At 40.3% G+C, this 17,890-nt stretch overlaps 2 non-coding genes across 2 annotated transcripts; both read left to right on the forward strand.

Annotated features, from left to right (window-relative positions):
- Positions 1-6,169: 6,169 nt before the first annotated feature.
- LOC130959927 (small nucleolar RNA R71) lies at positions 6,170-6,277 on the forward strand. Its single transcript, XR_009078916.1, has one exon. It is a non-coding gene; the product is annotated as a small nucleolar RNA R71 (small nucleolar RNA).
- Positions 6,278-17,216: 10,939 nt separating this feature from the next.
- Positions 17,217-17,324, forward strand: LOC130959910 (small nucleolar RNA R71). Its single transcript, XR_009078900.1, has one exon. It is a non-coding gene; the product is annotated as a small nucleolar RNA R71 (small nucleolar RNA).
- The last annotated feature ends 566 nt before the right edge of the window (positions 17,325-17,890 follow it).

The following is a 17,890-nucleotide window of genomic DNA, read 5'->3' on the forward strand; positions in this document are numbered from 1 at the left end:
ACCCTAACACTCCCATCATCCCGGGGAGGCCTTTCCTAGCTACGGGCAGAGCATTGATAGATGTTGAAAAAGGGGAATTGTTGCTGAGAGTGCATGATGAGCATCTAGCATTCCATGTTTTTAAAACCTTGCATGAGCCCATGCAAGAAGAAGATTTTATGAAGGATAAGGCCAGAGATCAAAGTTTGAAGGAGGCAGTCAATGAGTTAATTCCAAGATTTCTAAATCCATGCTTGAAAGCAGTAGATATGGTGCAAAAAACCAAAGAAATCAAGGAGGAACTAGATCCAAAACCCCCAGATGAGACATTCAACATCCCAGACAAAGAACCACCAAGGCAGGGAATATCTCTTGAGAAAGAAAAGAAGAAGAGACCAAGAGGGTGGAGAAACAAGAAAATCCCTACTGAAGGCTTTTCACCAGGGGATAAAATGGTGTTAAACACCCAACCAATGAAGGTGTCTCCACAATTATCTGAATACTACACTGTGAACCGAGTCCTTTCACTTGAACACCTAGAGATCATCAAAGAGGAGAATGGAAGGAAGTTCACAGTAAGAGGAGAAAAGCTGAGGCACTATGATTTTCAACCTCCATGATCAAAGAATGAAGGATATCAAGCTAGTGACATTAAAAGAGCGCTTGTTGGGAGGCAACTGGTGCGCGAAATTGTGAACAATACTTTTCACAACTCTCATAACCCCCGGTCATGAACTCCAAAAACTTGGTAGCTCAATTCCATGGCATTACACAACTTCGCACAACTAACCAGCAAGTGCACTGGGTCGTCCAAGTAATACCTTACGTGAGTAAGGGTCGATCCCACGGAGATTGTTAGTATGAAGCAAGCTATGGTCATCTTGTAAATCTTAGTCAGGCAGACTCAAATGGATATGGTGATGAACGAAAATAACATAAAAGATAAAGATAGAGATACTTATGTAATTCATTGGTAGGAGCTTCAGATAAGCGCATGAAGATGCCTTCCCTTCCGTCTCTCTGCTTTCCTACTGTCTTCATCCAATCCTTCTTATTCCTTTCCATGGCAAGCTTGTGTAGGGTTTCACCGTTGTCAATGGCTACCTCCCATCCTCTCAGTGAAAACGATTGCATATGCTCTGTCACAGCACGCGGAATTCAGCTGTCGGTTCTCGGTCAGGCCAGAATAGAATCCATTGATTCTTTTGCGTCTGTCACTAACGCCCCGCCTGCTAGGAGTTTGAAGCACGTCACAGTCATTCAATCATTGAATCCTACTCAGAATACCACAGACAAGGTTTAGACCTTCCGGATTCTCTTGAATTCTGCCATCAGTTCTCGCCTATACCACGAAGATTCCGGTTAAAGAATCCAAGAGATAAACATTAGAGCCTCGTTTGCTTGTAGAACAAGAGTGGTTGTCAGTCACTTTGTTCATGAGTGAGAATGATGATGAGCATCACATAATCATCACATTCATCATGTTCTTGGGTGCAAATGAATATCTTGGACAAAGAACAAGCGGAGTTGAATAGAAGAACAAATAGTAATTGCATTAATACTCGAGGTACAGCAGAGCTCCACACCTTAATCTATGGTGTGTAGAAACTCCACCGTTGAAAATACATAAGAACAAAAGTGATCATTGGTTTCGGCCCCAGAGAGGGAACCAGAGGAACCAAGATCTGATCTAAGAACTAGATGTCCGAAGATGAAAATACAATAGTAAAAGGTTCTATATATAGAAAACTAGTAGTCTAGGGTTTACAAAGATGAGTAAATGACATAAAAATCCACTTCCGGGCCCACTTGGTGTGTGCTTGGGCTGAGCAATGAAGCAATTTCGTGTAGAGACTCTTCTTGGAGTTAAACGCCAGCTTTTATGCCAGTTTGGGCGTTTAACTCCCATTTAGGTGCCAGTTCCGGCGTTTAACGCTGGGATTCCTGAGGGTGACTTTGAGCGCCGGTTTGGGCCATCAAATCTTGGGCAAAGTATGGACTATCATATATTGCTGGAAAGCCCAGGATGTCTACTTTCCAACGCCGTTAAGAGCGCGCCAATTGGGCTTCTGTAGCTCCAGAAAATCCACTTCGAGTGCAGGGAGGTCAGAACCCAACAGCATCTGCAGTCCTTTTCAGTCTCTGGATCAGATTTTTGCTCAGGTCCCTCAATTTCAGCCAGAAAATACCTGAAATCACAGAAAAACACACAAACTCCTAGTAAAGTCCAGAAAAGTGAATTTTAACTAAAAACTAATAAAAATATACTAAAAACTAACTAAATCCTACTAGAAACATACTAAAAACAATGCCAAAAAGTGTATAAATTATCCGCTCATCACAACACCAAACTTAAATTGTTGCTTGTCCTCAAGCAACTGAAAATCAAATAAGATAAAAAGAAGAGAATATACTATAGACTCCAAATTATCAATGAAACTTAGCTCCAAATTAGATGAGCGGGACTAGTAGCTTTTTGCCTCCGAACAGTTTTGGCATCTCACTTTATCCTTTGAAATTCAGAATGATTGGCTTCTTTAGGAACTCAGAATCCAGATAGTGTTATTGATTCTCCTAGTTAAGTATGATGATTCTTGAACACAGCTACTTACTGAGTCTTGGCCGTGGCCCAAAGCACTCTGTCTTCCAGTATTACCACCGGATACATACATGCCACAGACACATAATTGGGTGAACCTTTTTAGATTGTGACTCAGCTTTGCTAAAGTCCCCAATTAGAGGTGTCCAGGGTTCTTAAGCACACTCTTTTTGCCTTGGATCACAACTTTATTCTTTCTTTTTCTTTCTCTTTTTTTTTTTCGTTTTTCTCCTTCCCCTTTTTTTTGTATTCACTGCTTTTTCTTGCTTCAAGAATCATTTTTATGATTTTTCAGATCCTCAGTAACATGTCTCCTTTTTCATCATTCTTTCAAGAGCCAACAATTTTAACATTCATGAACAACAAATTCAAAAGACATATGCACTGTTCAAGCATACATTCAGAAAACAAAAGTATTGTCACCACATCAAACTAATTAAGCTAGTTTTAAAGATGAATTTGAAATCCTGTACTTCTTGTTCTTTTGTAATAAAAACACTTTTCTTTTAAGAAAGGTGATGGATTCATAGGACATTCATAACTTTAAGGCATAGACACTAAGACACTAATGATCATAAGACACAAACATAGATAAACATAAAGCATAATTTTCGAAAAACAAAAAATAAAGAACAAGGAGATTAAAGAACGGGTCCACCTCAGTGATGGCGGCTTGTTCTTCCCTTTTGAAGGTCTTATGGAGTGCTTGAGCTCCTCAATGTCTCTTCCTTGTCTTTGTTGCTCCTCTCTTAGTTGTCCCATGTTGGAACTCAATTCTCCTAGGGAGGTGTTAATTTGCTCCCAATAGTCTTGTGGAGAAAAGTGCATCCCTTGAGGCATCTCAGGGATCTCATGATGAGAGGGGTCTCTTGTTTGCTCCATCCTTTTCTTAGTGATGGGCTTGAGGTCATGCCTTCTCAGTTGAACCGGCTTCCCTCATGAATTTCTCTTCCATTGGGCGTCCTCTTCACAGATATCTATGAGGACTTGGTCCAACCTTTTGATCAAAGTTGACCCTTCTTCATGGCCACAACTTCATAGAAGTGGTCTTGATGCACCCTTGAGATGAATCTCACCATCTCTCATGACTCGGAGGTAGAAGCTTTTGCCTTCCCTTTCCTCTTTCTAGAGGTTTCTCCGGCCTTGGATGCCATAAATGGTTATGGAAAAACAAAAAGCAATGCTTTTACCACACCAAACTTAAAAGGTTTGCTCGTCCTCGAGCAAAAGAAGAAAGAAGAGAGTAGAAGAAGAAATGGAGGAGAGGGAGATGGCCTTGTGGTTCGGCCAAAAGGGGAAGAAGTAGTGTTTAGGGTGTGTGAAAATGAAGGAGTGAAGATGATAGTGGGATTTGATAGGTGGGGGGTTTTTGGGAGAGAGGTGTTGAGGTGATTGGTGAATGAGTGAAGAAAAAGAGAGAGTGGTGGGGTTGGTGGGGATCCTATGGGGTCCACAGATCCTGTGGTGTCAAGGAAAAGTCATCCCTGCACCAAATGGCATTCAAAATCACGTTTTGAGCCATTTCTGGCGTTAAACGCCGGGCTGGTGCCCATTCCTGGCGTTTAACGCCAGGTTCTTGCCCTTTTCTGGCGTTTAACGCCAGTCTGGTGCCCCTTTCTGGCGTTAAACACCCAGAATGGTGCCAGACTGGGCGTTAAACGCCTAACTGCTAGCCTCACTGGCGTTTAAACGCCAGTGGGTTCTTCCTCCAGGGTGTGCTATTTTTCTTCCTGTTTTTCATTCTGTTTTTGCTTTTACAATTGATTTTGTGTCTTCTTATGATCATCAACCTACAAAAAACATAAAATAACAAAAGAAAATAGAAAAAAATATAACATTGGGTTGCCTCCCAACAAGCGCTTCTTTAATGTCAGTAGCTTGACAGATGGCTCTCATGGAGCCTCACAAATGATCAGAGCAATGTGGGAACCTCCCAACACCAAACTTAGAGATTGAATGTGGGGGTTCAACACCAAACTTAGAGTTTGGTTGTGGCCTCCCAACACCAAACTTAGAGTTTGACTGTGGGGGCTCTGTTTGACTCTGATTTGAGAGAAGCTCTTCAAGCTTCCTCTCCATGGTGACAGAGGGATATCCTTGAGCCTTAAACACAAAGGATTCTTCATTCACTTGAATGATCAGTTCGCCTCTATCAACATGAATCACAGCCTTTGCTGTGGCTAGGAAGGGTCTGCCAAGGATGATGGTTTCATCCACGCACTTCCCAGTCTCTAGGACTATAAAATCAGCAGGGATGTAATGGTCTTCAATCTTCACCAAAACATCCTCTACAAGTCCATGAGCTTGTTTTCTTGAGTTGTCTGCCATCTCTAATGAGATTCTTGCAGCTTGCACCTCAAAGATCCCTAGCTTCTCCATTACAGAGAGAGGCATGAGGTTTACACTTGACCCTAAGTCACACAGAGCCTTCTTGAAGGTCATGGTGCCTATGGTACAAGGTATTGAAAACTTCCCAGGATCTTGTCTCTTTTGAGGTAATTTCTGCCTAGACAAGTCATCCAGTTCTTTGGTGAGCAAAGGAGGTTTATTCTCCCAAGTCTCATTTCCAATTAACTTGTCATTTAGCTTCATGATTGCTCCAAGGTATTTAGCAACTTGCTCTTCAGTGACATACTCATCCTCTTCAGAGGAAGAATACTCATCAGAGCTCATGAAAGGCAGAAGTAAGTCCAATGGAATCTCTATGGTCTCATTTTGAGCTTCAGATTCCCATGGTTCCTCATTGGGGAACTCAATGGAGGTCAGTGCACGCCCATTGAGGTCTTCCTCAGTGGCGTTCACTGCCTTTTCTTCCTCTCCAAATTCGGCCATGTTGATGGCCTTGCACTCTCCTTTTGGATTTTCTTCTGTATTGCTTGGAAGAGTACTTGGAGGGAGTTCAGTAATTTTCTTGCTCAGCTTTCCCACTTGTGCCTCCAAATTCCTAATGGAGGACCTTATTTCAGTCATGAAACTTTGAGTGGTTTTGATTAGATCAGAGACCATGGTTGCTAAGTCAGAGGGGTTCTGCTTAGAATTCTCTGTCTGTTGCTGAGAAGATGATGGGAAAGGCTTGCCATTGCTAAACCTGTTTCTTCCACCATTATTGTTGTTGAAACCTTGTTGAGGTCTCTGTTGATTCTTCCATGAGAAATTTGGGTGATTTCTCCATGAAGAATTATAGGTGTTTCCATAGGGTTCTCCTAGGTAATTCACCTCTTCCATTGAAGGGTTCTCAGGATCATAGGCTTCTTCTTCAGATGAAGCATCCTTAGTACTGCTTGGTGCATTTTGCATTCCAGACAGACTTTGAGAAATCAAATTGACTTGTTGAGTCAATATCTTGTTCTGAGCCAGAATGGCATTCAGAGTATCAATCTCAAGAACTCCTTTCTTCTGACTTGTCCCATTGTTCACAGGATTCCTTTCAGAAGTGTACATGAATTGGTTATTTGCAACCATTTCAATCAGCTCTTGAGCTTCTGTAGGCGTCTTCTTCAAATGAAGAGATCCTCCAGCAGAGCTATCCAGAGACATCTTGGATAGTTCAGAGAGACCATCATAGAAAATACCTATGATGCTCCATTCAGAAAGCATGTCAGAAGGACACTTTCTGATTAATTGTTTGTATCTTTCCCAAGCTTCATAGAGGGATTCTCCATCCTTCTGTCTGAAGGTTTGGACTTTCACTCTAAGCTTGCTCAATTTTTGAGGTGGAAAGAACTTTGCCAAGAAGGCATTGACTAGCTTTTCCCAAGAGTCCAGGCTTTTTTTAGGTTGAGAATCCAACCATGTTCTAGCTCTGTCTCTTACAGCAAAAGGGAATAGCATAAGTCTATAGACCTCAGGGTCTACCCCATTAGTCTTGACAGTGTCACAGATTTGCAAGAATTCAGCTAAGAACTGATGAGGATCTTCCAGTGGAAGTCCATGGAACTTGCAATTCTGTTGCATTAGAGAAACTAATTGAGGCTTAAGCTCAAAGTTGTTTGCTCCAATGGCAGGGATAGAGATGCTTCTCCCATAGAAGTCGGGAGTAGGTGCAGTAAAGTCACCCAGCACCTTCCTTGCATTGTTGGCATTGTTGTTGTTTTCGGCTGCCATGGGTTCTTCTTCTTTGAAGAATTCGGTCAGGTCCTCAATAAAGAGTTGTGCCTTAGCTTCTCTTAGCTTTCGCTTCAAGGTCCTTTCAGGTTTAGGGTCAGCTTCCACAAGAATGCCTTTGTCTTTGTTCCTGCTCATATGAAAGAGAAGAGAACAAGAAAATATGGAATCCTCTATGTCACAGTATAGAGATTCCTTGAGGTGTCAGAGGAAGAAAAATGGAAGATAGAGGTAGAAAATTCGAACTTATCAAAGAAGATGGAGTTCGAATTTTGCATCAAGGAATAGTGTTAGTCCATAAATAGAAGGATGTGAGAAGAAGGGAAGTAATTTTCGAAAATTAAGTAAAAGATTTTGAAAACATTTTGAAAAACACTTAATTGATTTTCGAAAATAAGAGTGGAAAAGAAATCAAGTGATTTTTGAAAAAGATTTTGAAATTAGAAATAAGAAAAGATTTGATTGAAAACTATTTTGAAAAAGATGTGATTAAAAAGATTTGATTGAAAAGTTATGGTTTTAAAAAGATATGATTGAAAAGATATGATTTGAAAACAATTTTAAAAGATTTGATTTTTAAAAATTAATGACTTGCCTAACAAGAAAAGATATGATTCAAACATTAAACCTTTCTCAACAGAAAAGGCAACATACTTAAAATGTTCAATCAAATCATTAATTGTTAGTAAGTATCTTTGAAAAATGAAAGAAATTGATTTTGAAAACATTTGATTGAAAAGATATGATTTGAAAAAGATTTGATTTTGAAAAACTTTGAAAACTTGAAAAAAATTGATTTTGAAAACAAAATCCTCCACCTTGTGCCATCCTGGCGTTAAATGCCTAGAATGGTGCACATTCTGGCGTTTAACGCCCAAACTACTACCCTTTTGGGCGTTAAACGCCCAGCCAGGCACCCTGGCTGGCGTTTAAACGCCAGTCTGTCTTCTTCACTGGGCATTTTTGAATGCCCAGCTTTTTCTGTGTGATTCCTCTGCAGTATGTTCTGAATCTTCAATTCTCTGTATTATTGACTTGAAAAGACACAAATTAAAAATATTTTTGGATTTTTAATAATAAAGAATAATCAAAATGCAACTAAAATCAAATAATAATGCATGCAAGACACCAAACTTAGCAGTTTGTATACCATTGACACTAAAAAAATGAGAATGCATATAACAAAACACTCAAGTCAATAGAATTCAAAGATCAAAACAAAGAAATCATCAAGAACAACTTGAAGATCAATGAGGACACATGCATGAATGCAATAAGAACAGAAACATGCAATTGACACCAAACATAAAATTAGACACTAGACTCAAACAAGAGATATTTTTGGTTTTTATGATTTTGTAATTTTTTTTTTGCTTTTTTCGAAAATTAAGTGAAAAGGAAAATAAAGGTATCAAAATTCTTAATAAGAATTCCAAGAATCATGCAATGTTAGTCTAAAGCTTTAGTCTAAAGGAATTAGACATGGCTGGCCAAGCTTCAGCAGGACATTGCATTCAAGATCTAAATTGATGAGAATCAATCAGCTTTGGTGATGATAAGAACATCACCTTGAAACACTAGAATTCATTCTTAAGAACTCTGAAGAAAAATACCTAATCTAAGCAACAAGATGAACCGTCAGTTGTCCATACACAAACAATCCCCGGCAACGGCGCCAAAAACTTGGTGCGCGAAATTGTGAACAATACTTTTCACAACTCTCATAACCCCGGTCATGAACTCCAAAAACTTGGTAGCTCAATTCCATGGCATTACACAACTTCGCACAACTAACCAGCAAGTGCACTGGGTCGTCCAAGTAATACCTTACGTGAGTAAGGGTCGATCCCACGGAGATTGTTAGTATGAAGCAAGCTATGGTCATCTTGTAAATCTTAGTCAGGCAGACTCAAATGGATATGGTGATGAACGAAAATAACATAAAAGATAAAGATAGAGATACTTATGTAATTCATTGGTAGGAGCTTCAGATAAGCGCATGAAGATGCCTTCCCTTCCGTCTCTCTGCTTTCCTACTGTCTTCATCCAATCCTTCTTATTCCTTTCCATGGCAAGCTTGTGTAGGGTTTCACCGTTGTCAATGGCTACCTCCCATCCTCTCAGTGAAAACGATTGCATATGCTCTATCACAGCACGCGGAATTCAGCTGTCGGTTCTCGGTCAGGCCGGAATAGAATCCATTGATTCTTTTGCGTCTGTCACTAACGCCCCGCCTGCTAGGAGTTTGAAGCACGTCACAGTCATTCAATCATTGAATCCTACTCAGAATACCACAGACAAGGTTTAGACCTTCCGGATTCTCTTGAATGCTGCCATCAGTTCTCGCCTATACCACGAAGATTCCGGTTAAAGAATCCAAGAGATAAACATTAGAGCCTCGTTTGCTTGTAGAACAAGAGTGGTTGTCAGTCACTTTGTTCATGAGTGAGAATGATGATGAGCGTCACATAATCATCACATTCATCACGTTCTTGGGTGCAAATGAATATCTTGGACAAAGAACAAGCGGAGTTGAATAGAAGAACAAATAGTAATTGCATTAATACTCGAGGTACAGCAGAGCTCCACACCTTAATCTATGGTGTGTAGAAACTCCACCGTTGAAAATACATAAGAACAAAAGTGATCATTGGTTTCGGCCCCAGAGAGGGAACCAGAGGAACCAAGATCTGATCTAAGAACTAGATGTCCGAAGATGAAAATACAATAGTAAAAGGTTCTATATATAGAAAACTAGTAGCCTAGGGTTTACAGAGATGAGTAAATGACATAAAAATCCACTTCTGGGCCCACTTGGTGTGTGCTTGGGCTGAGCAATGAAGCAATTTCGTGTAGAGACTCTTCTTGGAGTTAAACGCCAGCTTTTATGCCAGTTTGGGCGTTTAACTCCCATTTAGGTGCCAGTTCCGGCGTTTAACGCTGGGATTCCTGAGGGTGACTTTGAGCGCCGGTTTGGGCCATCAAATCTTGGGCAAAGTATGGACTATCATATATTGCTGGAAAGCCCAGAATGTCTACTTTCCAACGCCGTTGAGAGCGCGCCAATTGGGCTTCTGTAGCTCCAGAAAATCCACTTCGAGTGCAGGGAGGTCAGAATCCAACAGCATCTGCAGTCCTTTTCAGTCTCTGGATCAGATTTTTGCTCAGGTCCCTCAATTTCAGCCAGAAAATACCTGAAATCACAGAAAAACACACAAACTCATAGTAAAGTCCAGAAAAGTGAATTTTAACTAAAAACTAATAAAAATATACTAAAAACTAACTAAATCCTACTAGAAACATACTAAAAACAATGCCAAAAAGTGTATAAATTATCCGCTCATCAGCAACCCAACATGAGGTAGTTTTCTTTTCATAGCTTTTTCAATAAAAGGTTGAATAATTGGTATGTATCGCAAGGAGCTAAGTTTGGTGTTCCACACCAAAACAAATTAAGAGAGAATGAAGCATTCTAAGTTTGGTGTTTCACCAAAAATTTGATCTAAAAACACGTTCTCACTTTCTGCCTAATGCTAGCTCCAAGCAATCAGACAAATCATTCAACCATTTAATTGCTTTCTAGTTTTTAGTTTTACTGCCTTTGGCAAAGATAGGAGAATTTTGCATATGGTTACTTTGATGCATAAAAAGCATGGCAAGGGACTAAGTTTGGTGTTCACACACCAAAGTAAGTTCAAAAGCCTACAAGAAAGTCCTGCACACTAACCAGTCACCTAAGGGCTTGAGAAACAAGCAACTTCCATTTACTCTGCAGGAATTCAGTCACCCTCTTGGGAGGGCTGCACATCATTAGCCGAGAGTAAAGAGAAGAAGCCACCAAGAAGTTGTATTGTCACTTAATTCCATTGAATTACTCTATATTGGAAGTTTGAATGTGCCCGTCTTAACAGTAACTGTTAGAAGTCCTTGCATCTTATCTGCTTCACTTTGCAATAAGTAGGCTAGCCTAAGTATGTGTTTGTGTGTATTTACTTTCACTTAACTGAATGCATGTTTTGTCCCCTAAGTCTTTTCAATTCAATAAAAGAAATGTTTGAAACATGAAGTAAGATGATTCATTGTTAGCTAGAAGTAAAATAATAGTAAGTGGTGGTATGTATGCTTGATTGAGTGGTGGCTCACTTATAGTGAATAAAAGGAATAGATTGTCTTCTTTCTAAGTGTAAACTAGCTCACTGTCTATGAATCTCAATCAAATAAAAGTCCTTGGTTAAAAAGAAAAAAATAAAAAGAGAAAAGAAAAGCTAAGTATGACAGCAGAACAAAAGAAAAAAAAAGAAATAAAGCTAGACACCAATAGCTTGAACCTTAGAATATATGCCTGTGGTGTCTTTGTATTAGGATCTGCTTGGATTATTAAGTTCTTTGGAGTGCATCAACACTTGGTAACTTGGGTTAACTAACCCGGGATTATCAACTGAAAGTCCACTATCAAGAGCAACCTAGCTACAAGACATTTAGTAACCCAAAGAGGTGCTGGGCATCAATGTTCTAAGAAGGAATGTGAGCCAAGTGTCTACAGTGAATAATGTGTTGAGCACAAATAAAGTAAAAGAAAAGAATTGCTGCACACATGACACTGAGCTGAATGTTACAAAAAAGGAAAATAAATAGAAACAACCATTAAGGACAAGTAAATAATGAGAGGTCATAGCAGTATGTTAGTTGATGCTTGAAGGAGACTTTCTATGCCTAAAATCAATAAGAAGTGAGTTGTTGCATATCTGCATAAAACCCCATGAGTTACCAATAATACTTTGCTAGCATGAACATTCTCTTCCATTTCATTCTTTCTTCTTAATAAGTCTTTTCTTGCTTGGGGGCAAGCAAGCTTTAAGTTTGGTGTTGTGATGACAAGTCATCTTAGCCTAGTTTTACTAGTCTTTTTCTTTGATTTTCATTGGGTTTTATGCACTTTCTTAAGCCATAAGTAAGCCAATTAGGTAGAATTTCATGTTTCCTTTGATTCAATCAATCATGGATAAATTGATGTATTTTCATGAGATTTTGTGCTATAATTGTCATATATTATGAAAGAGAAACAATCTCATGATTTGGAGCATAGCTTTGATGCTTTTAATTGATTGATGATAGGTGAAAAAGCTTTGAAGAAGGTTGAAGAAAAGGAGATGGCAAGGGCAAAAAGGAGGACTCACGTTTGAGCTAAAGTTTGCCTTAAACTTAAGCTCAAACGTGAGTGGTGCGCGAAATTGTGAACTATACTTTTTCACAACTCTCATAATCCCTGGTAATGGCTCCAAAAACTTGGTGCGCTCAATACCATGGCATTACACAACTTCGCACAACTAACCAGCAAGTGCACTGGGTCGTCCAAGTAATAAACCTTACGTGAGTAAGGGTCGATCCCACGGAGATTGTTAGTATTGAAGCAAGCTATGGTCATCTTGTAAATCTTAGTCAGGCAAACTCAGATATATATGGTGATGAACGAAAATAACATAAAAGATAAAGATAGTGATACTTATGTAATTCATTGGTAGGAACTTCAGATAAGCGCATGAAGATGCCTTCCCTTCCGTCTCTCTGCTTTCCTACTGTCTTCATCCAATCCTTCTTACTCCTTTCCATGGCAAGCTCGTGTAGGGTTTTACTGTTGTCAGCAGCTACCTCCCATCCGCGCAGTGAAAGCTAATGCACGCACTCTGTCACAGTACTGCCAATCACCGGTTTGGTTCCCTCCCCTACCGGAATAGAATCACTCTTTTGCGTCTGTCACTAACGCCCAGTAGGTTACAGGTTTGAAGCATGTCACAGTCATTCAATCATTGAATCCTACTCAGAATACCACAGACAAGGTTTAGACCTTCCGGATTCTCTTGAATGCTGCCATCAGGTCCTGCCTATACCACGAAGATTCCGATTAAAGAATCCAAGAGATATTCACTAAGCCTCAGATGCTTGTAGAACAAGAATGGTTGTCAGTCACCTTGTTCATGGGTGAGGATGGTGATGGGCGTCAATCATCACCTTCATCATGTTGAAGAACAAGTGATATCTTGGATAAAGAACAAGCGGAATTGAATAGAAGAACAATAGTAATTGCATTAATACTCGAGGTACAGCAGAGCTCCACACCTTAATCTATGGTGTGTAGAAACTCCACCGTTGAAAATACATAAGCATAAGGTCTAGGCATGGCCGTGAGGCCAGCCTCCCAATGATCTAAGATAGCATAAAATTAGAAGATAGCTACCCAGATGAAAGATACAATGGTAAAAGGTCCTATATATAGAGAACTAGTAGCTTAGGGTGTACAGAGATGAGTAAATGACATAAAAATCCACTTCCGGGCCCACTTGGTGTGTGCTTGGGCTGAGCAATGAAGCATTTTCGTGTAGAGACTCTCCTTGGAGTTAAACGCCAGCTTTTATGCCAGTTTGGGCGTTTAACTCCCAATTAGGTGCCAGTTCCGGCGTTTAACGCTGGAATTTCTTGAGGTGACTTTGAACGCCGGTTTGGGCCATCAAATCTTGGGCAAAGTATGGACTATCATATATTGCTGGAAAGCCCAGGATGTCTACTTTCCAACGCCGTTGAGAGCGCGCCAATTGGGCTTCTGTAGCTCCAGAAAATCCACTTCGAGTGCAGGGAGGTCAGAATCCAACAGCATCTGCAATCCTTTTGAGTCTATGGATCAGATTTTTGCTCAGATCCCTCAATTTCAGCCAGAAAATACCTGAAATCACAAAAAACACACAAACTCATAGTAAAGTCCAGAAAAGTGAATTTTAATTAAAAACTAATAAAAATATACTAAAAACTAACTAAAAGATACTAAAAACATACTAAAAACAATGCCAAAAAGCATACAAATTATCCGCTCATCACAACACCAAACTTAAATTGTTGCTTGTCCCCAAGCAACTGAAAATCAAATAAGATAAAAAGAAGAGAATATACTATAGACTCCAAATTATCAATGAAACTAAGCTCCAAATTAGATGAGCGGGACTAGTAGCTTTTTGCCTCCGAACAGTTTTGGCATCTCACTTTATCCTTTGAAATTCAGAATGATTGGCTTCTTTAGGAACTCAGAATCCAGATAGTGTTATTGATTCTCTTAGTTAAGTATGATGATGCTTGAACACAGCTACTTATTGAGTCTTGGCCGTGGCCCAAAGCACTCTGTCTTCCAGTATTACCACCGGATACATACATGCCACAGACACATAATTGGGTGAACCTTTTCAGATTGTGACTCAGCTTTGCTAAAGTCCCCAATTAGAGGTGTCCAGGGTTCTTAAGCACACTCTTATTGCCTTGGATCACAACTTTATTTCTTTCTTTTTCTTTCTTTTCTCTTTCTCCCTTTTTTTTTTCGTTTTTCTCCTTCTTTTTCTCTTTTTTTTTTTATTCACTGCTTTTTCTTGCTTCAAGAATCATTTTTATGATTTTTTCAGATCCTCAGTAACATGTCTCCTTTTTCATCATTCTTTCAAGAGCCAACAATTTTAACATTCATGAACCACAAATTCAAAAGACATATGCACTGTTTAAGCATACATTCAGAAAACAAAAAGTATTGTCACCACATCAAACTAATTAAGCTAGTTTTAAAGATGAATTTGAAATCCTGTACTTCTTGTTCTTTTGTGATAAAAACAGTTTTCATTTAAGAAAGGTGATGGATTCATATTCATAGCTTTAAGGCATAGACACTAAGACACTAATGATCATAAGACACAAACATGGATAAACATAAAGCATAATTTTCGAAAAACAGAAGAATAAAGAACAAGGAGATTAAAGAACGGGTCCACCTTAGTGATGGCGGCTCTTTCTTCTTCTTGAAGATCCTATGGAGTGCTTGAGCTCCTCAATGTCTCTTCCTTGTCTTTGTTGCTCCTCTCTCATGATCCTTTGATCTTCTCCAATTTCATGGAGGAGGATGGCATGTTCTTGGTGCTCTACCCTTAGTTGTCCCATGTTGGAACTTAATTCTCCTAGGGAGGTGTTCAGTTGCTCCCAATAGTCTTGTGGAGGAAAGTGCATCCCTTGAGGTATCTCAGGGATCTCATGATGAGAGGGGTCTCTTGTTTGCTCCATCTTCTTCTTGGTGATGGGCTTGAGGTCATGCCTTCTCAGTTGAACCGGCTTTGGATGCCATAAATGGTTATGGAAAAACAAAGAGCAATGCTTTTACCACACCAAACTTAAAAGGTTTGCTCGTCCTCGAGCAAAAGAAGAAAGAAGGGAGTAGAAGAAGAAGAAATGGAGGAGAGGGAGATGGCTTTGTGGTTAGGCCAAAAGGGGAAGAAGTAGTAGTTTGAATTTGGATGGTGAGGTAAGTGGGGTTTTATGGAGGTGAGTGGTGAAGAGAGAGATGGGATTTGATAGGTGAGGGGTTTGTGGGGATCCTGTGGGGTCCACAGATCCTTAGGTGTCAAGGAAAAGTCATCCCCGCACCAAATGTTGCTTAAAATCACGTTTTGAGCTATTTCTGGCGTTAAACACCGGGCTGGTGCCCATTCCTGGCGTTTAACGCCAGGTTGTTGCCCTTTACTGGCGTTTAACGCCAGTCTGGTGCCCCTTTCTGGCGTTAAACGCCCAGAATGGTGCCAGACTGGGCGTTAAACGCCCAACAGCTAGCATTACTGGCGTTTGAACGCCAGCTTCTTCTCCTCCAGGGTGTGCTGTTTTTCTTCCTGTTTTTCATTTTGTTTTTGCTTTTTCAATGGATTTTGTGACTTCTTATGATCATCAACCTACAAAAAAAAAAGATAAAATAACAAAAGGAAATAGTTAATTATAAAACATTGGGTTGCCTCCCAACAAGCGCTTCTTTAATGTCATTAGCTTGACAGAGGACTCTCATGGAGCCTCAGAAATGCTCAGAACCGTGTTGGAACCTCCCAACACCAAACTTAGAGTTTGAATGTGGGGGTTCAACACCAAACTTAGAGTTTGGTTGTGGCCTCCCAACACCAAACTTAGAGTTTGACTGTGGGGGCTCTGCTTGGCTCTGTTTTGAGAGAAGCTCTTCATGCTTCCTCTCCATGATGATAGAGGGATGTCCTTGGGCCTTAAACACCAAGGATTCTCCATTCACTTGAATGATCAACGCTCCTCTATCAACATCAATCACAGCCTTTGCTGTGGCTAGGAAGGGTCTGCCAAGGATGATGGATTCATCCATGCACTTCCCAGTCTCTAGGACTATGAAGTCAGTAGGGATGTAATGGTCTTCAATCTTCACCAAAACATTCTCTACAAGTCCATGAGCTTGTTTTCTTGAGTTGTCTGCCATCTCTATGAGATTCTTGCAGCTTGCACCTCAAAGATCCCTAATTTCTCCATTACAGAGAGGGGCATGAGGTTTACACTTGACCCTAAGTGACACAAGGCCTTCTTGAAGGTCATGGTGCCTATGGTACAAGGTATAGAAAACTTCCCAGGATCTTGCCTCTTTTGAGGCAGTTTCTGCCTAGACAAGTCATCCAGTTCTTTGGTGAGCAAGGGAGGTTCATCCTCCCAAGTCTCATTTCCAAATAACTTGTCATTTAGCTTCATGATTGCTCCAAAGTATTTAGCAACTTGCTCTTCAGTGACATACTCATCCTCTTCAGAGGAAGAATACTCATCAGAGCTCATGAATGGCAGAAGTAAGTCCAATGGAATCTCTATGGTCTCATTTTGAGCCTCAGATTCCCATTGGAACTCAGAGGAGATTGGTGCACGCCCACTGAGGTCTTCCTCAGTGGCGTCTTCCTCCTCTCTTTCCTCTCCACATTCGGCCATGGTTATGGCTTTGCACTCTCCTTTTGGATTTTCTTCTGTATTACTTGGGAGTACTAGGAGGGAGTTCAGTAATTTTCTTGCTCAGCTGACCCACTTGTCCTTCCAAATTTCTGATGGAGGACCTTGTTTCATTCATGAAGCTTTGAGTGGTCTTTATTAGATCAGAGACCATTGTTGCTAAGTCAGAAGTATTCTGCTTAGAACTCTCTGTCTGTTGCTGAGAAGATGATGGAAAAGGCTTGTTATTGCCAAGCCTGTTTCTTCCACCATTATTATTGAAACCTTGTTGAGGTCTCTCTTGATTCTTCCATGAGAAATTTGGGTGATTTCTCCATGAAGAATTATAGGTGTTTCCATAGGGTTCTCCTAGGTAATTCACCTCTTCCATTGAAGGGTTCTCAGGATCATAAGCTTCTTCCTCAGATGAAGCATCCTTAGTACTGTTTGGTGCATTTTGCATTCCAGACAGACTTTGAGAAATCAAATTGACTTGTTGAGTCAATATTTTATTCTGAGCCAAAATGGCGTTCAGAGTGTCAATCTCAAGAACTCCTTTCTTCTGATTAGTCCCATTGTTCACAGGATTTCTTTCAGAAGTGTACATGAATTGGTTATTTGCAACCATTTCAATGAGCTCTTGAGCTTCTGTAGGCGTCTTCTTCAGATGAAGAGATCCTCCAGCAGAGCTATCCAAAGACATCTTGGATAGTTCAGAGAGACCATCATAGAAAATACCTATGATGCTCCATTCAGAAAGCATGTCAGAGGGACATTTTCTGATTAATTGTTTGTATCTTTCCCAAGCTTCATAGAGGGATTCTCCATCCTTCTGTCTGAAGGTTTGGACTTCCACTCTAAGCTTACTCCATTTTTGAGGTGGAAAGAACTTTGCCAAGAAGGCATTGACTAGCTTTTCCCAAGAGTCCAGGCTATCTTTAGGTTGTGAGTCCAACCATATTCTAGCTCTGTCTCTTATAGCAAAAGGGAATAGCATCAGTCTATAGACCTCAGGGTCAACCCCATTAGTCTTGACTGTGTCACAGATTTGCAAGAACTCAGCTAAAAACTGATGAGGATCTTCCATTGGAAGTCCATGGAACTTGCAATTCTGTTGCATTAGAGAAACTAATTGAGGCTTAAGCTCAAAGTTGTTTGCTCTAATGGCAGGGATAGAGATGCTTCTCCCATAGAAGTTGGGAGTAGGTGCAGTAAAGTCACCCAGCACCTTCCTTGCATTGTTGGCATTGTTGTTGTTTTCGGCTGCCATGGGTTCTTCTTCTTTGAAGAATTCGGTCAGGTCCTCTAAAGAGAGTTGTGCTTTGGCTTCTCTTAGCTTTCTCTTCAAGGTCCTTTCGGGTTCAGGATCAGCTTCACCAAGAATGCCTTTGTCTCTGCTCCTGCTCATATGAAAGAGAAGAGAAAAAGAAA

This window comes from Arachis stenosperma, unplaced genomic scaffold, assembly GCF_014773155.1.
Source record: "Arachis stenosperma cultivar V10309 unplaced genomic scaffold, arast.V10309.gnm1.PFL2 arast.V10309.gnm1.Scaffold_100025, whole genome shotgun sequence".
In the NCBI taxonomy this organism is placed as follows: Eukaryota; Viridiplantae; Streptophyta; class Magnoliopsida; order Fabales; family Fabaceae; genus Arachis; species Arachis stenosperma.